Source organism: Chiloscyllium plagiosum, unplaced genomic scaffold, assembly GCF_037043375.1.
Source record: "Chiloscyllium plagiosum isolate Xiang-an unplaced genomic scaffold, Cpla_swu_hap1 HiC_scaffold_44, whole genome shotgun sequence".
Taxonomy (NCBI): Eukaryota; Metazoa; Chordata; class Chondrichthyes; order Orectolobiformes; family Hemiscylliidae; genus Chiloscyllium; species Chiloscyllium plagiosum.
In genome coordinates, this window is record NW_028270182.1 from 42,309,476 (window position 1) to 42,334,127 (window position 24,652).

Here is a 24,652-nt window from a genome sequence, read left to right on the forward strand (position 1 = left end):
GAAGGCAGTGCAATGTTCCTCCTGCAACATGTATGAGGTGAGGGATGCCATCGTCGTCCCTGCCGATTACACTTGCAGGAAGTGCACCCATCTCCAGCTCCTCCAAGACCGTGTTAGGGAACTGGAGCTGGAGTTGGATGAACTTCGGATCATTCGGGAGGCAGAGGGGGTCATAGATCAGAGTTATAGGGAAGTAGTAACTCCCAAGATGGCAGATAGATGGGTTACAGTGAGGGGGACTGGGAGGAAGCAGCCAGTGCAGGGACCTCCTGCGGCCATTCCCCTCAAGAACAAGTATACCGTTTTGGATACTTGTGGGGGGGATGACTTACCAGGGGTAAGTAACGGGGCTCAGGTCTCTGGCACGGAGCCTGTCCCCGTTACTCAGAAGGGAAGGGTGAAGAAGAGCAGAGCAGTAGTAATTGGGGACTCGATAGTTCGTGGCACAGATAGGCGGTTTTGTGGGAACGAGAGAGACTCACGTTTGGTATGTTGCCTCCCAGGTGCAAGGGTACGTGATGTCTCTGATCGTGTTTTCCGGGTCCTGGAGGGGGAGGGGGAGCAACCCGAAGTCGTGGTCCACATTGGCACCAACGACATAGGTAGGAGGAGTGCTGAGGATGTTAGACAGGCTTTCAGGGAGCTAGGTTGGAAGCTTGGAGTTAGAACAAACAGAGTTGTTGTCTCTGGTTTGTTACCCGTGCCACGTGATAGAGATTCGAGGAATAGGGAGAGAGAACAATTAAATGCGTGGCTTCAGGGATGGTGCAGGAGGGAGGGGTTCCAGTTTTTGGATAACTGGGGTTCTTTCTGGGGACGGTGGGACCTCTATAAACAGGATGGTCTACACCTGAACCTGAGGGGAACCAGTATCCTTGGGGGGAGGTTTGCTAGTGCTCTTGGGGGGGGTTTAAACTAACTCGGCAGGGGCATGGGAACCCAGATTGTAGCTTCAGGGTGCAGGGCCTGGAGTGTAGGGAGGTGAGGAACATGGGATCAATTTCCAAGGAGGGTGCCTGTAAACAGGGAAGTGGCTTGAAGTGTGTATACTTCAATGCAAGAAGTATACGAAATAAGGTAGGTGAACTTGCAGCGTTGGTTGGTACCTGGGACTTCGATGTTGTGGCTATTACGGAGACATGGCTAGAACAGGGACAGGATTGGCTGTTGCAGGTTCCGGGATTTAAATGTTTTAGTAGGGTCAGAGGTGGGGGTAAAAGAGGGGGAGGTGTGGCATTGCTTGTCAAAGATAGTATTACAGCGGTGGAAAGGACAATGGATGAGGACTTGCCATCTGAGGTAGTTTGGGCTGAGGTTAGGAATAGGAAAGGTGAGGTCACCCTGTTAGGAGTCTTTTACAGGCCTCCTAATAGTCCTAGAATCATTGAAGAAAGGATTGGGAAGGTGATTCAGGAGATGAGTGACAGTAATAGGGTGGTTGTTATGGGGGACTTTAACTTTCCTGATATTGATTGGGAAAGCTATAGCTCAAGTTCGTTAGATGGGTCAGTGTTTGTTCAATGTGTGCAGGAGAGTTTCCTGACACAATATGTAGACAGGCCAACAAGAGGTGAGGCCATACTGGATTTGGTTCTGGGTAACGAACCAGGCCAGGTGTTAGAATTAGAGGTAGGTGAGCACTTTGGGGATAGTGACCATAATTCGGTGATTTTTACACTCGTGATGGAGAGGGATAAGTGTGTACTACAGGGCAAGAATTATAGCTGGGGTAAGGGAAATTATGATGCGGTGAGGCATGACTTAGGATGTGTGGCTTGGAAAAGTAGACTCCAAGGCAAGAGTGTAAATGATATGTGGAACTTGTTCAAGGGGCAACTATTGAGTGTCCTTGATAATTATGTACCTGTCAGGCAGGAAGGAAAGGGTCGTGCGAGGGAGCAGTGGTTTAATAAGGAATTGGAATCCCTTGTTAAATGGAAGAGGGCGGCCTATCTCAAGATGAGACGTGAAGGTTCAATTGGGGCGATTGAGAGTTATAGGGTAGCCAGGAAGGACCTGAAGAGAGAGCTAAAAGCAGCAAGGAGGGGACATGAAAGGTCCTTAGTAGATAGGATTAGGGAAAACCCTAAGGCTTTCTATAGGTATGTTAGGAATAAAAGAATGACTAGGGTAGGAATAGGTCCAGTCAAGGATAGTAGGGGGAAGTTGCGTGTGGAGGCGGAAGAGATTGGGGAGACACTGAATGAATACTTTTCTTCAGTATTCACTCAGGAACAGGGCATTGTTGTCGATGAGAATACTGAGGCACAAATAAGTAGAATGGATGGCTTTGAGGTATGTAGAGAAGAGGTGTTGGAAATCCTGGAAAAGGTGAAAATAGATAAGTCCCCTGGGCCTGATGGCATTTATCCTAGGATTCTCTGGGAAGCAAGGGAGGAGATTGCAGAGACATTGGCCTTGATTTTTATGTCCTCTTTGTCTACAGGAGTAGTCCCAGAAGACTGGAGGATAGCAAATGTGGTTCCCTTGTTCAAAAAGGGGAGTAGGGATAGCCCTAGTAACTATAGGCCGGTGAGTCTCACTTCTGTTGTGGGCAAAGTCTTAGAGAATTGTAAGGGATAGGATTTATGCACATCTGGATAGGAATAATGTGATCAAGGATAGTCAGCATGGTTTTGTGAAGGGCAGGTCGTGCCTCACAAACCTTATTGAATTCTTTGAAAAGGTGACGAAGGAGGTTGATGAGGGGAAAGCGGTAGATGTGGTATATATGGATTTTAGTAAGGCGTTTGATAAGGTTCCCCATGGTAGGCTACTGCAGAAAATACGGAGATATGGCATTGAGGGTGAGTTGGAGGTTTGGATTAGGAATTGGCTGGATGGAAGAAGACAGAGGGTAGTAGTTGATGGCAAAGTTTCTTCATGGAGTGCCGTCACTAGCGGTGTTCCGCAAGGATCTGTTTTGGGACCATTGCTGTTTGTCATTTTTATAAATGACCTGGAAGAGGGGTTAGAAGGTTGGGTGAGCAAGTTTGCGGATGATACGAAAGTCGGAGGAGTTGTTGACAGTGAGGAAGCATGTGGCAGGTTACAGCAGGATATAGAGAAGCTGCAGAGCTGGGCAGAAAGGTGGCAGATGGAATTCAATGTAGCTCAGTGCGAGGTGATTCACTTTGGGAAGAATAACAAAAAGATGGGGTACTGGGCTAATGGTCGGATACTTGGTAGTGTGGATGAGCAGAGGGATCTTGGTGTCCATGTACACAGATCTCTGAAAGTTGCCACCCAGGTAAATTGTGCGGTGAGGAAGGCATATGGCGTACTGGCTTTTATTGGTAGAGGAATTGAGTTCCGGAGTCCTGAGGTCATGATGCAGTTGTATAAGACTCTGGTACGGCCGCATCTGGAATATTGTGTGCAGTTTTGGTCGCCATACTATAGGAAGGATGTGGAGGCATTGGAACGGGTGCAGAGGAGGTTTACCAGGATGTTGCTTGGTATGGAAGGAAAATCGTATGAGGAAAGACTGAGGCACTTGGGGCTGTTTTCACTAGAGAAAAGAAGGTTTAGGGGTGACTTGATTGAGGTGTACAAGATGATTAGGGGGTTAGATAGGGTCGACAGTATGAACCTTTTCCCGCGTATTGAGTCGGGTATTACAAGGGGGCATAGCTTTAAATTAAGGGGGGGTTGATATAGGACTGATGTTAGGGGTAGGTTCTTCACTCAGCGAGTCGTTAGTTCATGGAATGCCCTGCCAGTAACAGTGGTGGACTCTCCCTCTTTATGGGCATTTAAGAGGGCATTGGATAGGTATATGGAGGAGAGTGGGTTAGTGTAGTTTAGGTGGGCTTGGATCGGCGCAACATCGAGGGCCCAAGGGCCTGTACTGCGCTGTATTCTTCTATGTTCTATGTTCTATAATTGAAAGATATTGTGCAACTACATTAATAGCAAGACTTAACCAGAAGAGAGTAAGGCCTCTCAAAGATCACGAAGGACATCGATGTGTTGAACCCAGGAGATGGGGAATAAAATCATCCCATTCCTGGTGCAACAGACAGCAGCAAACACACACTCTTGCCTGCACCTCGCATTCATCCAGATTGAACTCTGACTGCTATTTTTCAGCCGATTGACCCATTTTATCAAGATCCTTTTGTAATGTGAGGAAACGTCCTTCACTGTCCACTGTGCCACCAATTTTGGTGTCATATGCAAAGTTACAAACCATGCCTTTCATATTCTCATCCAAATAATTTATATAAATGACAAGCAATGAAAACCCAGAACCAACCTCTGTGGAACACTGCTGGTCACTAGCCTCCAGTCCGAAAGCAACCGCGCACCATTACTCTCTGCCTGAAAGTGCTGGAGAGAAACTCTGCAGTTCTGGCAGTATTGGAGCAGAAAGAAACCATTTAACTTTTTTGAGTCCAATATGACTTGTTCAGAACAGGTGTATATCAAACTCGATATGTGAACTCTGTTTCTCTGCCCAGATCCTGCCTCATCTGTTGCATTTCTCCATCATTTTGCATTTGTATTTCAGATTTCCACTATCTCTAATATTTTGCTTTTATTCCTTGCTCTGGATGTTGAACCCAGTTATGTTTGGACATCATGCTCCATTCCTGTTCCCATTAGCTGTACTTGTGCCAGTGACACATGTATTACACTGGGGACTGTTTCCTCTGTAAGATCTGAAACTAAACGCACAAGTCTCAGCAAGAGATTTAAAAGACATTTTAGAGACTTTGATTTTGATTTAAAATACATTTTCGAGATACCTACACTTGATATAAAATATGAATAGTTTCGTAATTATGATATTGTCTGTGTTCTATGACTAAGCTTGTCTCTCCAGGCTCTGAACTTTTTCAATACATTTCTCAGAATAATAGCAGCAAGGATGGTGGTCACGCTGCCCATCATCTCTGTACCAGCTCGGAATGAGCTGTATTCTCACTCTTTCTCTGCTGCATTTCGCTGTAACCCCACACATTATCTGTGTCTGTTTCCAATTCTGAATATCCTGTCAAGATATAAACAACCTTAACAACCTGTATAACATGTGATTTAATAGTCTATATATAAAATATAACTCCTTATATCACATTTAAAATTGTCCTAATCTATCCACATTGTCGCTCAGCATTCCAAGTACCACAAATAATCTGTTCCCTTGCAGCTCACTCCATTTATCAGAAAGAGTGATGGTTGAATACTCATGACTGGGAGATATCACTGTATTCCCCTCGGGTCTCCTCAGTTGCTGGCCCCAATCCTTTCTGTCTCATAGCCAATGTCATATTCATTCCTTCCCTTACTCGTTAAATCACAACTTTTGATGAACAAGATTATTTTACATTTTTATGGATCAGGCCCGACTTCTCTCAACATTTTAAGAAGGTAACCCCGACCATAGATTTGCTAAGTGTTGAAGGTAAGTGTATAATGGATATCCCCAGAGTGAATTAGCTGGTCAGACTGCCGAGTTTTAAACAAACAGAATTTATATAAAACATTAAGTAATGAAACACAACGAACCGAATATAGAATACCAGAATAACTCATCAGATCCGAATCTGACAGGCTTTCCTGACTTAATGATGCTGTTCCAAATTGCTTTCCAAATTCCAAATAAACAAACCATTTGGCACAAAGACTAAAAATTACACAAACCAAGCTTACAGGTTACGATTTCAGAGGACAGAAGAACGGGGAGAGCGCCCAGTTTCAACAGTGACTCTGACTTAAATAACCTTCGAACTGACTGAACTGCGCAGGTAGAGAACTGGCCACGTCCTCTTGATTATACCAGTTTTTTTAAGACTTGAAAGCCTTTTTCTTGAGGTATTACTAGTCTGGTATAAACCACAGGACCCCAATGAGCGGTTCAAAATTGAGACATATTGGAACCTTGGGTCGGTTAGAACCTCTCTGAAAACAAATTCAAGCACAACATAACCAACAGACTATATAAAACTGAATCATTAACATCCAAAGATGTCTTCAGTTCTCAAAATCACCAAAGATAGTGGTTAGTACACTAAAGCGCACATATGCATTCACTTAGTATAAAAAGGCAAACCTGCAGAGCTACATCCAAATTAAGTGTGTGATACACCTACCACTGAGTGTGTCGATCTGTCATTCAAGTTTCGACAATGCTTTGGCAATCATGTTTTCAAGACATGCTACATGCACAATTTTCAAATTGAGTGGCTAAAACTACAGGCTCGAGCTGAACAGACTAGTATTTTTGTCCTTAAATTTCTCCAAAAGCTTAATTGGCTTGTGATCAGTACTTACAGTTGTCTCAGATGTGCTGTTGGTAATATAAAAAACTGAAATGTTGTCGTGCCAACATGAAGTTCAAAGTCTCTTTCTCAGCTGTTGAATATTTCTACCAATAAACGTTTAACTTGCTGGATAAATACCAATACGTCTTTCTATCTTCTCATCGTTTTCCTGCATCGCTCGCATTTATAGCCACCTTGAAAGGCTCTGCTTAATCAGATCTAACTGATACCGGACAGTGGTTAACACATTTTGCGTGCTGTCAAATGCCTTTTCACAGTGTGTTTCCCGACGTTTCTTGCCTTTCTTGAGCATTTCAGTGAGCGGAGCAGCCATACTGCTAAAATTAGGCACAAACTTTCGATAAATTCCACTCAATCGCAGGAAGCATAGGGCAGCTCCTCTTGTCGACTGTGTGGAAAATTCCCCAAATTCCTAAATTCCTACACTTTTACATCTCACGGCAACATTGACTTGGGCATTGGCAAATTGACTTTTCGCTCGGTTTACCTCCAAGCCTGCCTTCCAAGATACATTAAACAAGTCTGAAAAATGCTTCCATGAGTGACTAAACTTCGCCAGGTCATCAATGTGCAGCACATTTTGGATAATCTGGCAAATTATTGGTTAGTCTCTGGAATTTGGCCGGCACGTTTTTCATGCCAAATATAAGTTGCTTGCCCCACCTTCCTCCTCTCTGCAGCCATCCAACTGCGGAATTGGATATGCATATTTTTTTTTTAAACAGCATTGACTTTGTGATAATTCAAACATAACCGTTGGGTGAGTTCCAGTCAGTGGAGCTCAGGTCGATTATGACATCTTGGAGCATGTGTTCAATCCCCTTCTGAACCTGAACCAACTTCAGAGGATTATGCCTATAAGAATGCTGCTTAATTGGAACAGCATGTCCTTTCTCTACATTATGCACAATTAGATAGTATATCCCATCTAATTTTCGCATATCTCCCCATATAATACTAATAACTCTTGCAGGTCATTTCGTTTTTTTTTCCTCAGGAAGGTTACTCTCCAATAATTTATCCAAATTTTAGACAACTTCCTCCTTGTCCACTTTCATTTGAGGAATGTCCAATTCCGAATCCTCTGAACTTGGGTCTTCCTTCTGTACTGTAATCATTACCGTTGCTCTCCTTCCCTGTCAAAATAACTTTTGAGCATATTCACATGACATACTCTGTGAGATTTCTTTCTGTCTGGAATCCCTACCAAGTAGTTATCCTCACTCAGTATACTTTCTCATTTGATAAGTTTCACCAGTACTTGCTTTTCAAGATTCACGCATAAGTGGAAGTAGCATACATACTTTATCCCCGATAGCAAAACTGCAAATTTTTGATTTCTTGTCCACTTCCTGTTTAGATGCATTCTGCAATACTTTTAAATGCCATCTTGCCAACTCCCCAGCGCTTTTTATTCGTTTTGGAAAAATTGAGACATAGTCCAATAGTGTGGCCTTTTAATTCTGATTTACTCATTACTCCTTAATCAATGTTAACGGTCCTAGCTCTTAATAACGTAATTAAAATGGACAGAATTTGGTCGATTCATTTTGTGCATCTATGATCACAAAGAACACAAATGGAATTCTCTTACCCCAATCAGCTGGATAATCCTTCCATAAGCATTCAACATGATCGTTAATGTTTGATGTCACCTTTCTCGTGCTCCCTGCGATTTTAGATTGCTCACAGTAGATTTGAATTACTTTACTACAGAGCAGCCCTTAACTTCCTTGAATGGTTTGAATGTGAATTTGAAACTTTGATCGCACTGTATCTCTATTGGTAGTCCGTATATAGTTTAAAAAGAGTTTTTCCTCTACAATCCCTTTCGCTGTTATGTTGCATAATGCAATGGCCTCTGGAAATTTCGTAGATACATCCATCATTGTTAACAAATACTGAACTTACTTTATTTTTGTTTGATGTAGGGGACCTAGCCAATCAATTAAACTCTTGTAAAGGGTTCCTCAACTGCAGGAATAGTTACTAGAGGTGCAGGTTTTATTAACATCAGTGGTTTTCCAATTACCTGACGTCTGGCAAAATTCAACGACATGCTGGTGCAATGCAGGCCAGTAAAAATGCCTTCTACTGTAGACTGTGTTTTTCTAACTCCTAAATTACCTCCACGTGGTAATTCATGCTTCACTTGCTGCATCTCCTTTCTGTACCCCATTTGCAATTCAATTTGATGAATTTCTGCACATTTTTCATTTCCTTGAATCTGTGACAATTTCCATTTCCTCATGTAGACACCATTTTTAAGGTAATAACACGCAGGGATACATTCAGAATCCCTAATGTATATGCCCTTTTGATAGACCTACTTAAAATTTTCATCTTTCTGCTGTAACTCAATTAGTTCAGCTGAACTAAACATGTTTGCATGATCACCTATTTTCTCCTGGTTTGTCTCAATTATCTGATTCTCTCCAAATGCCACTTCACCTTACTTATCTTTACATTTTTTATCCCTCCTGTTTGAACTCGTGACATTGGGACCTTGTTACCCCACATTCAGAAAAGATTCTAGGATAAGGCAATGCTTCAGTTGCCTGTGTCTCCACTGGATTTTAACCAAAGCAGGCAGCACTCCTACTAGAGAAACAGCTACATACTTTACAAGGACAATTTGTATTCCTGAAGCTGAGATTTGTCCAGTACTCCTATCACAATTCCTTCACTCTTCACTGAACACTCTATCCTCGCTTAACATAACTATGTGCTTTTTTTTTGTCTCATAGTGAATTCCCATTAAAAGCACTTTTTCCGGAAATAGTCCCTCAGTAGTATATATCTCCACATCTTTCAGCATCACAGACTGAGAGGATCCTGTGTTCCTTCATATTGCATCATCTCTACCTGCTACTTCTAGCCTACGTGAATAAACTTTCCCTTTGAAGGTATATTTTATAAGCAGATTCGGCACTTCCTCCTTGACCAACCTCCGATCAGCTTGTACACTCTGTTGCAGCTTTCTCGACTCCACTGTGCTTTCTGTTGCCGCTCCAACAAAACTCCCAGGCTTATCCTGTTTTCCTACATCTGTCTTTTTTTCTCGGGCAACAACAGAGTGATTTACTGTGACCTAATTTATTGCCATGGAAACAGCGGAGTTTATTAACTACTTTGCCCTCTTCTCGGGTTTCCTTTTTATCCTTATGATCTTCACTGAAATCTACATATCGCTTTACACGTGAAGATTTCTCTTTGCCCCAGTTTACATCCCTCATGGACTGAAATTGAGTCTGAGAACCAAACTGTGTTTTATGGACTAATTCATAATCTTCAGCCAGTTCAGATGCTAACCTTGCTGTTTTACCTCTCTGCTCTTCCACAGGGGTTTCCATTACTTCAGGCAGCGAATTTTGTTATTCCTCCAAAATAGTTACTGTCTAAGTGCATCGTAGGTTTGCTTGATGTTTAAAGTTCTTATCCATCTATCGAAATTACTTTGTTTGATCCTTTCAAACTCAATATACATTTGACCCGGGCCACTCCTTAGATTCCTAAATGTTGTCTATAGGCTTCTGGAACAAGTTCATGTGCATTTTCTTTGCATCCTCATACTCCCCAGATCCCAAAACGTACCTTCAGCCTTCATTAAGGTAAAGAACATCATCCTGGAATTTTACACGTGGAATACACTAACTCGGAGTTCATCAATCGTTTACTGTTTGTTATCAAGCTGCATAATCCATGAAACAAACTGTAACTCTGGAACTGTGGAATTGTAATTCCTTTTTTAATTAATGTATTCATCAAATGCAACATTCTAGTACTGAGCAGTCAGCTCCACATACAATGAATCCCTGGTGATTAATTCCCTGTTCAGTGTGCAGAGGAATTCCTGAAGAAGGGCTAATGCCCGAAACGTCGATTCTCCTGTTCCCTGGATGCTGCCTGACCTGCTGCGCTTTTCCAGCAACACATTTCCATCTCTGATCTCCAGCATCTGCAGACCTCACTTTCTCCCCAGTGTGCAGAGGAGTCAGCCCTCAATAATGGAGAAATGAGGACTGCAATTGCTGGAGATCAGAGTCGAAAAGTGTGGCGTTGGTAAAGCAACATGATCTCGAGGAGCTGGAGAGTGAAAACTATGGGCAGAAGCCCTTCATCAGGAAGTGCCTTTACATTGGTGCCTTTACATTTTTTCCATTCCGTGATTGACAGGATATTGTGAAATGTATTTGCTCGGCAGGGCAGCCCTGAAATGGAAATCAGTCAAACAGTCAATTGGTTGGGCAGGGAGTAGACATTGCGAGATGGAGTGCAGATTGGTTGAAGCACAAATATAACGATAGATAAATCCCCTGTGTGAGACAGGAAGCACCCGAGGTTATCACAGGAACTGGCGCCTTTGGCGATGATCTTTGCATCCTCACTGTCCACTGAAGTACTGCCAGATCATTGGGGGGCGAAAAATGTTAATCCCTTGTTCAGGAAAGGGAATAAGTATAATTCTGGGAATTACAGCTTTGGGCAAAGTATTGGAGAGGATTCTGAGTGTGAGGTCATGCATTTGAGACAATTGGAATGACTGGGCAAATACATGGTAGATGGAGAGCAATGGGAGAGATGAGGCGTTGTGCACTTTGATGGGAACAATAGAATGGCAGCCTATTATTTGCAAAGGGAGTGGTTGAAAAATGTTAATTTATAAAGGAACTTTAGCTGCATTTTTGTTTTATTTCTGTGCAGCCCTCCGGGTCCATGTAAGGCAGTGAGTTCTGAAGCCAGAAGTTTCTCCTGGGAATTGCATTGGCATGTTGAACAGTGTATATAGACCTAGCAAGTGGGGAGCTGTAACATTGAAAACGATCTGTATCCCCCTGTACACGAGTCAATGAAAGTAATATTGCAGGAGCAGAAAGCAGGGAGTCAGATAAATGGTTTATTCACCTTCATTTCAGGGGGATTTGAATACAGTAGTAAGGGTAATTTACTGCAGCTGTGCAGGTCCTTAGTGGGATCCCATCTCGAACATTGTGCAGTATTGTGTATAGTTTTGGTCACCTTGCCGAGTAAAGGAGAAACCTGACATTGAGGGAGAGCAGTGGAGGATGACCAGACTGATCTCTGGGATGACAGGCCTGTTATTGAACCAGAGTATTAGGGTGACTGTGCCTGTATTTCATAGGGATTAGGAAAATGAGTGGAGATATCATTGAAATATATCAAACTCTGACAGTGTGAGACAGATTGGAAGCAGGGATGATAGTTCACTTTATAGGAAACAGTCAAATCGTATTTAATACATAAGCATTATCAAAGAACTGCGTGTATATTGAATAGAGGAGCAAACTTGATGGGCCGAAAGCACTACATTTGTTCTCGGTTTATATTTCATAATGTTTAAAGATATTATGGGATATGAACATTGTATGGGGAAACTGCATTGAGGAGATGTTCGGCCATGAACTACCATGGGGAAAGCTCACTGTATTGAATGACTTCCTCCTTTCCCAATATTTCTGTGCAGTCTGTGGGAAAGCTGCGTAAATATTGTCATAAGCTCTCAGATGTTCGGAAGGATGTCTATGCAGGGTCAACAGGAACTATGTTTCCCATTCCCTTTTCTGATAACGAGGCTGGTGCCAAGTGTTCTGTCCGGTTTTATCCTTTAAGACCTCAGAGCAGTTTGATACAATTGAGTGTCTTATTTGGCCGATTCAGACACAATGCCTGTGCGTCTGGAGTCACTTTTAGGCCAGACCAGGAAAGCACGGGAGATTCACTTCCTGAAATTATATTGGTGTAGGAGATCGATGTTTATAATCGACATTGGACACAAGATCACTGTTAAATACAGCAGATTTTTGGTCTCGATATTTTATTAATTATTTTTAACTTCCCCAGCTGCCAGAGCATTATTGTGTTCTGGATTAGAAATCCAATGGTATTTCCACAACAGCACCATCTCCACATGGGGAACTATCGGAAACCACACTGACCTGATTATTTCGGTGCTACTTGACAGCTCTGACAAAAAGAATTCCCACCAGTTTGACTATCGTGATGGGACTGAGGGGGTGGTAATTAATCAGATTGTAATTATTCTCCTCTTTGGGGACTGGACAAAGCTGAGTAATTTTCCGCATTGCTCGAGAGATGTCAAGGTTGGAGCTGGAATGAAACAGCTTCCCCAGCGACACGCCTTGCGCTGCAGCACAAGTGTTCAGTCCTATTGCAGGAATGGTGTCAGGGCCCACTGCCATTGTCGTATCTACTTTGTTCAGCTGTTTCTTCATGTCACGGGCAGCGGATCGAATTGATGGAAGACTAGCATCTGTGAGTCTGTGGGCATCATGATGAATGTAACTTGGATCATCCACTCAACACTCTGGCTGAGGATAGTGCAGGCACCACACCCTTGACTTTTTTTTCACTGATGTACAGAGTTGTTCCGATATTTAGGATGAGGATATTTGTAGAGGTCTATCCTCCAGTAAATTGTTAAATAGTCCATCGACATTTCTGCTTGGATTTAGCAGGACGACAGAGCTTAGATCCGATCTGTTAGTCTTGTGACCATTTCCCCCTCTCCATCAGAAGTCCATTCTGCTATTTGGAATGCAACCAGTCACGTGTGGTAGCTTTAATGGGATGTCAACAGGTTTAGGTGCACGTGATTCCAACCTTGGCATCAGCCCTGTATTCAGTGACCTAATCTGGTTTCTGATGCGGTAACACTTCCATTTTCATATTCTCATTCTGCTGATGGCATCTCTCTGGTGTTACACCAACAATTCGTTACTTTAACTCTATCCATTTAAGGTAATAATCTAAATCGTTTCTTTTCCACAATGTCAACTTCTGTATTAGAAGTGAATGTGTTTCCCTCTGTTTTTCTCCATGACCATGATTAAAAGCTCTGTAGTGTCAGTGATGTCAGTCTTATGCAGTTTCAGACTCAAGGAACTTGTGCACCATGCATTATTGTTCAGTTCCCAGTGTATGGCGCTCCATGTTGGACAGGATTTTGAGCACCTTTGACATCCTTCTTTGGAAATTGTCCAAAAACAGAAATTGCTGAACAAATTACTGAAAATGTTGCAACATCTTCTGGAGTGAATGCAGAGTTAAACCTTCAGGTCCAGTGACCCTCTACAAATCTCCCACTTTCTCCAGCAATTTTTTGTATTTTTATTATCAGTATCCATTTTTATTTGTTTTAGTGAAAATGTGTTCTGTGCCTAATCATTTCTGGAGAAACTCAGCAGGTCTGTCAGCATCTGCAGAGACAGAGAAACAACGTTAGCATTTCAAGCCCAATGTGACACTTCTTCAAAACTGAAAAGGATTGGAAACTGGGATTTTTAATCCCTTGACAGAGATGGGGGATGGGTGACAGTGAAAAGAGGGTGTGGCAAAGATAAACGGAAGTTTAGCAGTGGTGAACGAGTGGATAATGTAAAATGGGTTTAAATTAAGCTGTGAATGTGGGAAAGGGGTTCTCTCTATTGAATGCAAGACAAAGAAGTCACAACCAAACAAGGAGGGAGAATGTTGACTATGTGGCATTATATAGATCTGGCCATAGATACGTTTTCACTATCGAGATCACCACCCCCTTTAGACAAAGGAATTCAGGTGCTTAACTTCTTATTGACACGAGTAAGCGGTTCATGCTGCCTTAGTATTGTAATATGGAGAAAAACAAATCACCAGTTGATGTTTGGGCTGAGTATTGTTTACCTGTCATGTTTAATATTGTTTAATTTTGCAGTATTTGTCTTTAAATACTTGTTCTTGAAGTTAGTATCAGATGGAATGTGGGTGGTTGACTAGTGACACTGTAAAGGTTTCTAAAATCATGAGAGATATGGATAGGTTGAATAGCTAAGATATTTCCAATGGCATGGGTGAGTTCAGCCACAGTAGGCATAAGGTTAAGATGATAGAGGGAAGATTTAAAAGGAATGAAGGGGCAACATTTTACACAGGTATGGACATCGAATGACCTGCCAGAGGAAGAGTGGTAGATGCATGTACAGCTAAAACATTTAAAACTCATTTGGACAAACATATGAATGGGAAACATTTAGAGGCATATGGGACAAATGAAAGCAGATGGAACGAGCTTAATTAGGAAAACCTGGCAAGCATGAACATTTAGAAAAGTTTCATGCAGAGTCAGGGTGGTTTTGTGAACGGGAAAATACACTTTGCCCTGTAAAACCATGCAAAGTATTTCTGGAGATGTCTGAGAATGTAACAAGCGGACTTGATAAGGGAGATCTGGTAGACACCAGGCTTTCCACAGATTTTCCACAAGGTATTACAAAATATAAGTTCTTACACAAGACAGAAGCTCGTAGGATGACGGATAATGTATTAACATAGAATGATGGTTGCTTAGCTCATAGCAATCGGAGAGTCAGGATTAATACATCTTCAGGTGTATCTGCTGGCATGCCACAGCTATTAGTCCGATGGCCTGTTATTTACAATCTATACTGATAGCCTGAAGAAGGGAGTTGAGTGCAATATACATCCGCGTTTGTGGATGACACTGAGAACCAAAAGGCAGGCTGTTATTAAATGGAAAGGACTTCCAGAAAAAGAGAAGTACAAAAGGATTGGAGTCTTCTTCAATATGAAACATAAAGTCAGCAAGCTGATGCAGTAAATAACTAGGTTGGTACAATAGACGGTTTCCTGGGATGAAAGGGTTGTGTTATTGAGAATCTCTAAAATGGTGAGGCGATTATTCATTGAGGTTTAAATGAATGATGAGTGATACAAATACAAGACATAGAAAGGTAGATATTGAGAAGTTGTTTCCATTCTGGCCAAAGTGTCAACTCGAGGATATAGATACCAAATAAGGAACTTCGATTTCTTTCTGAAATGCAAACCGATGTCTTATCTCAGAAGGTAGTGAATATTTGGAATTCCCTGACCCAGAGAGGTGTGGAGGGATACAAGGAGTCGGCAAGAAAGTGGAGTTGAGCCCTGGAGTAGATCAGCCATATTCTCATGAAATGACAGGGCTAGCTAGATGGGCAGAATGACCTGCTCCTGTTCCTATTTATTCATTTCACATTATACTTTTGGAAAGTAACGTGTTATTTTCCTAGAAATCGTGTTGTACAATGTTGCATTCAGGGAGAGCAGAGGATTTGTTGATTTAACCCTGGGTGGGGTATGGGGGCTGTATTCCTAACGTATCTGGGGCTGCAACATGACCCACATTTGGAGCAGAAGTTACAGAGAGGGGAAGCCTGGGATTGGTGTAGGGGGTTCACTTCCTGACCCAGCCTGGATTTTCCAAGTAATCTCCCAACCTACACAAAACCATCGGAGTGGCCACGATCTGCCACCACGTAGCAGGTCGGAAGGGCTGAATGGAACATCAGAACATACGGCTGAGGGACACGAGAGGGCCATTCGGTCCTTTGACACTACTCCACCAGTAAATGAGGTCATGGTTCATCTCATTGTGGTCCCAGCTGCACTTTTCTCTCCATACACTATTATCCCTGATTCACCTGTCTATCGAAAATTAGACAAAGACAGTCTCGTTATAATATAAATGTCTGGCCATCTCAAACATTTGGGAAAGAGAATTCCCACTTTGTGAATTTCTCCTATATTCCTGAGTTTGGAGGGTGTCACTGTTTCCTTTTCTAGTCCCACTCCTCCACTGCTCACAACAAATTTTAAATGTAACCAGGTTGATGATATGGCCAATGATAAAGGTCTCAGACTGGGTCAGGTTCAGTGACAGGAACAAGTCAGACAGATTTCTTTAATCAGCCACAAATAACTAATAGAACTAACGGATGCATGTGGTGGATCTGTGGTTAGCACTGCTACCTCCCATCATCAAGGAGCTGTGTTCAATTCCAACCTCGGGCCACCCTCGATGTGGATTTTGAACATTCGCCCCATGTCTGTGTGGGTTTCTTTCCAGATTCCGCCCATAGTCCAAAGGTATGCAGCTCAGAGCGGATTGGCCATGCTAAATTGCCGTAGTGCCCAGGGATGTGTAGGTTAGATAGGTTAGTCATGGGAACTGCAGGGTTACATGGATAGAGAAGGGGGCCAGATCTGGGGCGGCGGTACTGTTCCGAGGGTCAATGTGGACATGATGGACGGAATGTCCTACTTCCACACTCTAGAGATAAAAGTGACAAGCAGTTTGGACTATACAAACACACAGTGGGTATCTATCTGATCCACTCTCTCTCGGTTTTGTATGTTTCAATAAGATCGCCTCTCATTCCAAGGGTAACCTATTAAAACCTTCATAATATAAGACCCTCATTCCTGGAATACATGAAGTGAAACATCTCCGAACTGCTTCCAATTTAATGATATCCTTTCTCGGATAAGGAGACAAAAATAATCTCACACACAGATGAGGTTATTTTTTGTTTTCACAATGGTGAGACTATTTGGAACTCTCCTCCCCGCAGAGCATTGGAGGCAGAGATATTGAATATTTTTGAGGCACAGACAGAAGGTTCATAAATAATAATGGAGTCAAGGATTATCGGAGAATGGCAGGAATGTGCAGTGTTGGGGAAAGGCTGACAGTGGTACAAAATCACATTGCTCCAGAACATCCAGGAATATAATACAAAATAAAATGATACTATCGATAAAATGTTAAGAGGAAATCCAAGATAGAGGCGATTCGGAAAGTTTGCTTTGTTGGGCTCTGCATCACAGCATGGGCAAAGTGGTTCCCTAACCCACTCCATCCCAGCCATTTACTTAAAATTCAACCCTAAAAGAGTGACAGAATCTTTATTGATCCCGGTTTATCAAGTGGAAATGAAAAAACACTGGATAGGATCGAGTAAGTCCAACACACGGTGTACCCGTCAGAAGCAACGAGCATGCCTGAGGCCGCCACTGCAACCCACTCTGCTCGTTCAATAGACCCAGTTACTCACCAGGCCTTGGTCACTGAGTTCACCAAGTTACCTGAAATGATTGAAGATATGATTAAAGAAAAGTTCAACCGTGGCTCGAACCACTGCCATTCTCAGACGCGCTCCAAAAACATGAGGAGCAACTTGACAGCCTTGGAAACAGAACAGACGATGTCAAGCTCCGAACAGCAGTGGCAGAGACCGCGATCGATTCCTCTCAGGACAGGATCCAAGCCCTTGAAAAACAAGTCCGTACCTTAACTGAACATGATGACGACCTCGAGAACAGGAGCAGGGTGAAGAATGTTCACATGGTCAGTCTGCTGGCCCAGACAGCACGTGGTCAGCCAGTGAGTATTTTTTGAGAACTGGCTGCAGCGATTCCTTCACTTCGAAACTGAAGAGGGACGGGCGAAGACTGAGACAGTTCATCGGGTTACGGTGCACAGGTTAGGCTCAGACCAGCGCTCTCGCCCTGTCCTTGTGTGGTTACATAGTTATGGGATAAACAAAGACTAATGGAAGCTTCCAGAACTCAGGCGAAAGCTCCGATGGCTTTAATTCAAAGGTTCCAGGATTATGTCCTTTCGGGACTTTTCAGCAGCGGTGATTCATTAAAAAAAAATCGTTGGTTAATATATAACACAGAACATTACAGCGCAGTGCAGGCCCTTTGGCCCTCGATGTTGCGCCGACCTGTCATACCAATCTGAGGCCCATCCCACGTACACTATTCCATGTACCCCCATTTGCCTGTCCAATGACGACTTAAATGCACTTAAACTTATCGAATCTACTACCATTACAGGGAAAGCATTCCATACCCTTACTACTCTCTGAGTAAAGAAACTACCTCTGATATCTGTCCTATATCTATCACCCGTCAATTTAAAGCTATGCCCCTTCGCCGTCACCATTCTTGGAAAAAAGGTCTCCCTGTCCACCCGATCTAACCCTCTGATTGTCTTATATGTCTCTATTCAATCACCTCTCAACTTTCTTCTCCCGAACGAAAACAGCCTCAAGTCCCTCAGACTTTCCTCGTAAGACCTTTCCTCCATACCAGGCAACATCCTAGCAAATCTTCTCTGCACCCTTTCCAAAGCTTCCACATCCTTCTCATAATGCGGTGACCAGAGCTGTACACAATACTCCAAGTGCGACCGCACTAGAGTTTTGTACAGCTGTAGCATAACCTCATGTTTCCAGAACCGATCCCTCTATTAACAAAAACTAAAACACTGTATACATTCTTAACAACCCTGTCAACTTGCGTGGCAACTTTCAAGGATCTGAGTACCTGGCCATCGAGAACTCTCTGTTCATCTTCACTCCCAAGAATCTTACCATTAGCCCAGTACTTTGCGTTCCTGTTACTCCGACCAAAGTGAATCACCTCACACTTGTCCACATTAAACTCCATTTGCCACCTCTCAGCCCAGCTCTGCAGCTTATCTATTCTCTCTGTAACCGACAACACCCTTCGTCACTATCCACAACTGCACCAACATAGTGTTGTCTGCAAATTTACCAACCCACCCTGCTATGCCCTCATCCAGGTCGTTTATAAAAATGACGAACAGTGGACCCAATACCGACCCTTGCGGTACACCACTGGTAACTGGACTGTAGGATGAACATTTCCCATCAACCACCACCCTCTGTCTTCTTTCAGCAAGCCAATTTCTGATCCAAACTGCTATATCTCCCACAATCCCTCCCTCCGCATTTTGTACAATAGCCCACTGTGCGGAATCTTATCGAACGCCTTGCTGAAATCCATATACACCACATCAACCGGTTTAATCACTTCTACCCGTATGGTCACCTTCTCAAAGAACTCAATAAGATTTGTGAGGCACGACCTACCCTTCACAAAACCGTGCTGACTATCCCTAATTAAATTATTCTTCTCTAGATGATTATATATCCTATCTCTTATAATAAACTTAGTGTCGTCTGCAAATTTATTAACCCACCCTTCTACGCCCTCATCCAGGTCTTTTATAAAAATGACGAACAGCAGTGGACCCAACACCGACCCTTGTGGTACACCACTGGTAACTGGACTCCAAGCTGAACATTTCCCATCAACCACTACCATCAGTCTTCTTTCAGCAAGCTAATTACAGATCCAAACTGCTATATCTCCCTCAATCCCATTCCTCCACATTTTGTAAAATAGCCTACTTTGGGGAACCTTTTTTGAACGCCTTTCTGAAATCCATATACACCACATCAACCGGGTTACTCTTACCTACCCGTTTGGTCACCTTCTGAAATAACTCAATAAGGTTTGTGAGGCACGACCTACGCTTCACAAAACCGTGCTAACTATCCCTAATCAAATTATTCTTTTACAGATGATAATAAGTCCGATCTCTTCTAACCTTTTCCAAAACTTTACCAACATCTGAAGTAAGGCTCACTGGTCTATAATTACCAGAATTGTCTCTCCTCCCCTTCTTGAACAGAAGAACCACATTTGCTATCCTTCAGTCTTCTGGCACTATTCGTGGGGACAATGACAATTCAAAGATCAATGCCAAAGTCTCGGCGGTCTCCTCCCTGGCTTCCCAGATGATCCTAGGATAAATCCCATCTGGCCCAGGGGACTTATCTATTTCAACACTCTGCAGGATTTCTAATACCTCCTCCTTGTGAACCTCAATCACACCTTGTCTTGTAGTCTTTTGTCTCAGTAATCTCCTCGACAACATTGTCGTTTCTAGAGTGAATATTGTTGAAAAATATTCATTTCGTGTTTCCCCTATCTCCTCTGATTGAACACACAACTTCCCACTACTATCCTTGGTTGGCCCTAATCTTACTCTCGTTATTCTTTTATTCCGAAAAAAACCTACAGAAAACCTTAGGGTTTACTCTGATCCTATCCGCCAACAACTTCTCATGTCTCCTCCTGGCACTTCTTTGCTCTCTCTTTATGTCTTTCCTCGCTACCTTCTAACCCCCAAGCGCCCTAACTGAGCCTTGACATCTTATCCGAACATAAGCCTTCTTCTTCCTCTTGACCAGAGATTCATCTTGCTTCATAAACCACGGTTCCCGCGCTCTACAGCTTCCTCCCTGCCTGACGGGTACATACTGATCTAGGACGCTCAGGAGCTTTTCCTTGAATAAGCTCCACATTTCCAATGCGCCTATCCCCTGCAGTTTCCTTCTCCACCCTGTACTTCCTAAATCTTGCCCAATCTCACCGTAATTGCCCTTCACCCCAGCTGTAGCTCTTGCACAGTGGTATACACCTATCCCTTTCTATCAGTAAAGTAAACATAACAGCATTGTGATCGCTATCACCAACGTGCTCACCGACTTCCAAGTCTAATACCTATCAAGAGAAGAGTAAGGGGATTCGGGAAACAGTATTCCCTCTGGTACCCAACGGTTCTCTGTATTGCATTTAATGGATCATGAACTCGTCTGACTCTGCACAAAAAGCAAAAATTTTGTGGACATTTTAAATTCCCCAATCGATTTTGTTTGTTTTTTTGGTTTTTTATATGTTTAGTTTTGGAAGGTTTTGAGAGCTTGCCCGTTGTAGTAGTTTTAGTTTGTGTAGTTTTTAAGCTCTATGAGACTTTGTTTATTAGTTATCAGTAATTCGAGCTCCTCCTCTCTCAAATCTTGCTGCGGTGTGTCCTCGATAATGATATGCTTAAATGGTGTACCTGGAACATTAAGGGGAGCCATTGCCCAGTCAAGAGGAAAGATTTACTTTCTCGTCTTAAAAAAGAAAGGGTGGATGTTGTCCTGTTGCATGAGATGACAAGGAACATTTGACATTACAGCAGGGCGGGTTTGATCGGATTTATTTCTCGTCTTTTAATACTAGGAGTAGGGGAGAAACCATACTGGATAAGAAGAATCTTCCATTTAAATTACTAGATTGTATTTGAAACTCACGGGAGGATCATAATCCCCAAAGTCTTGAATTATGATAAATAATCCAATATTTTGAATGGTAATTGCGACACCCACCCACCCACCCACCATCACTGCATCTGGGGCACCTTCTTAAAATCCTGGTAGATGCATTATCCAAATTCAGTTATCTTGCATCATGGCACATTATCGGATAAGGTGATTTCAACTGCCTTATGGACCCCACGGTTGACAGAATGTCCAAAGGACCCCCAATACTCTCGTTGTAATGCAATCAATTAGTGGATTTGTGTGCAGAACTAGAGCTGGTGGATGTCTGGAGGCAGGTCTACCCCACAAGTAGGGATTTTATTTTCTCCTTTAACCCCCAGAAATGCCACACGAGGATTGATCTCTTCCCCATCCCTGAAACAATCTTCAATTCGGTGTCATCCTGCATAATTGGGAATATTACCATTTCTGACCATTTTAGTGATTAACATTAAGGGCAATATGACAGATTCGAGATACCGGCGAATATATCCCTTTATTCATAAGGCTAGTTAGATCATTGAGTATTTCTCTAATGAATTCAGATCTTTCTTAGCCATTAATTAAGATTTAACCAGTAACCCATCCATCCTATGGGAAATTGTTCAGGCTTATGCCAAGGGAATAATTATTCCTTAGGATGCAGCAGAAGGGGGAGCAGGATCGTTGGTTTGAGGCACAGCTGAGGGCAGCCGAGAGGACATACTGTGATTGACCCTCAGTGGCTAAGTTGCACAGGATCACAATGCTTCGGTCTACTGTGAATTCCACGCTCACACAGACAGCCAAGAAGGTACTTACTTTTGCAAATCAAAGGGTGTTTGAACATGGTGATAAGCCAGGCAAGTATTTAGCCGATCTTGCCAGGAAAACGAGCGCCCCTCTCAAGCCATTGCCTTAATTAGGGAATGTATTGGGATCCTTACCTTCGATTCCAAAAAGATTAATGCAGCCTGTCCGAGATTTTTCTCCGAATTATTTCAGACTGTACATTTTGAGGATATATGGATTAAGATGAAGTCATTTTTCAAGAACCTGGGTCTTCCAGGAGTAACCCCTGAATAGGTGTTGTGTCTTAATGCACCAATGTCAGTACAGGAGTGTGTGAAGCAGCTTCAGAATATAAAGGCTCACGATCCTAACGGATTTCCTAGTGAATTTTATAAAAAATGTATAAACCTATTTTCAGGCCTGATGTTTAACACGTTCCGTCACTCATACAGTCACTAACCCCTCCCTCCATCCTTAAGAGAGGCTCATATCTCTCTGATGCTGAAGAAAGGAAGACCCTGCAGGATTGTGCTTCTTACACGCCGATCTCACTTTTAAATGTTGATTTCAAAATCCTGTCTGAGACTCGTGCATTTAGGCTGGAAACTTTGCTGCCTTCCATTGCCAAAGAGGACCAAACAGGCTTTATAAAGGGCCACAGATCTTCCTACACTGTTAAGAGGTTACTCAATATGATCCAAGAGTGTCAACAACAATCTATCCAGGGATTATTGATCACTTTAGATGAGAGAAGGCATTTGATTGGGTTGAGTGGCCGGATCTCTTCTGTACATGAGAACGGTTTGGTCTGCGCAAAGTTTTTATCAAGTGGGTGAGGGCCCTTTACGTGATCCTCTGGCTGCGGTTCTCACTAATGGTGTGCCAACCAGTAATATTAATATTTCTCCAGGCAGCCGACAAGATAGACACCTTTCACCATTGTTGGTTACGTTGGTGATTGAGCCACTGGCCGAGGCCATCCGCATCGATGTCAACACATCTGCCCCAGAAGTGGGATAGAAATCATAGAACATAGAACATAGAACATGACAGCACAGAACAGGCCCTTCGGCCCACGATGTTGTGCCGAACATTTGTCCCAGCTTAAGCACCATCCATGTACCGATTCAATTGCTGCTTCAAGGTCATCAATGATTCTGACTCTGCCACTCCCACAGGCGGCGAATTCCATGCCCCCACTTCTCTCTGGGTAAGATTACATTGTGTGCAGATGAGGGTCTTTTTTTTGTCAAATCCCGCAATTTCGGTCGTTCATGTGATGCAATGCATTACTTCGCTTGTTGCCTTTCTGGGTGATAAGATTAATTTTCCAAATTTGGAGGCCATGCCTGTGGGAGGTCTTAGGGAAATACCTGATACTGAGGGCAAATCCTGGTTTCCTTTTAAATGGTCCCTGGTGTGGTTTCCCTATTTCAGTATATTCATTACATCTGTCTTTGATCATTTATTTAAAGTGAACTGTGTCCATTTGTTTGACAAAATTAAACAAATCCTTCAAAGATGGGAGGCATTTCCAAATTCCTGGCTAGGTCGGATAGCTGTTATTAAAATGAATGTCCTTCCTCATTTCCTACACCCCGTGCGAATGCTTTCTTTGATGTTTCCCAGACAGATATTTAGGAAACATATTTGCTGGTTTAGCTCTTTTATTTGGTACCAGAAGCGATTCTTTATCAAGCTAACAAAATTGCAGCTGCCCCACAGATTGTGCGTGGTAAATCTCCCCGATTAAAACCAATCAATTAAGCTCTTTTATCATCCTATGTTCGTGCCTGGACCGTTGAGGACTCGGCGTCAATACGGCTAGACATTGAGCCCTCTCAGACAAAGTGAACCCTTATTTGTCTGCTATTCTTAGATAAAATGACAACATTTGTGAAGCATTGTCAAAAACTAATGATTATCAATACTGTTAAAACTTGAAGGACAATGCGTCAGATCGAGGGCAATACAGCAAAAACCATGTTTCTTACCCCTATAATTGGTATACCGGGTTGTCAACCTGGGAAAATGGATTCCAGGTTTAAACTGTGGGCGGCGAGGGGGGTACCTTGCTTGGGTGATTTAGAATTAGTAGTATCCCTACAGTGTGGAAACAGGTCCTTGGGCCCAGCAAGTCCACTTCAATCCTCTGAAGAGTAACCCACCCAGACCCATTCCCCTACCATCCTATATTTGCCATGACTAATGCCCCAACTTACAGATCTTGGAACACTATGAGCGATGTAGCAATGGCCAATTTATCTAACCTGCACATCTTTGTGAATGTGGGAGGAAACCTACGCAGACACAATTGAGAATATACTAACTGTACACAGCCAAGACAGGAACCAAACCCGTGACCCTGGTGCTGTGAGTCAGCAGTGCAAACCACTGAGCCACCACGTGTTACTTGAGGGAGAAACAATGATATAATTTGATCAAATAACTCGTAAGTATGGAATACCTAGTAGAGACCTCTTCATTTTTTTCCAGATTAGAGATTTGATTTAAAAAGAAAATTAACATACTGTTACAGATCCGATTGAGAGAAGCGGTTGCTTATTGTTAAGAATACACTCTCTGTCAGAACCCTTTATCATTAGTTGGATAGTGGCCCCTCAGACAAGACTGTGCAGCTTCATGACGTCTGTGCGAGAGAGTTGGGGGTTTAGATCTCTTCGGAGACATGGGAGGATATTTGTGAAAATGCTCGTAGGATTTTGATCAGTAATAGGACCCATTCCATTCAGTTGAAAATTCTTCATAGCG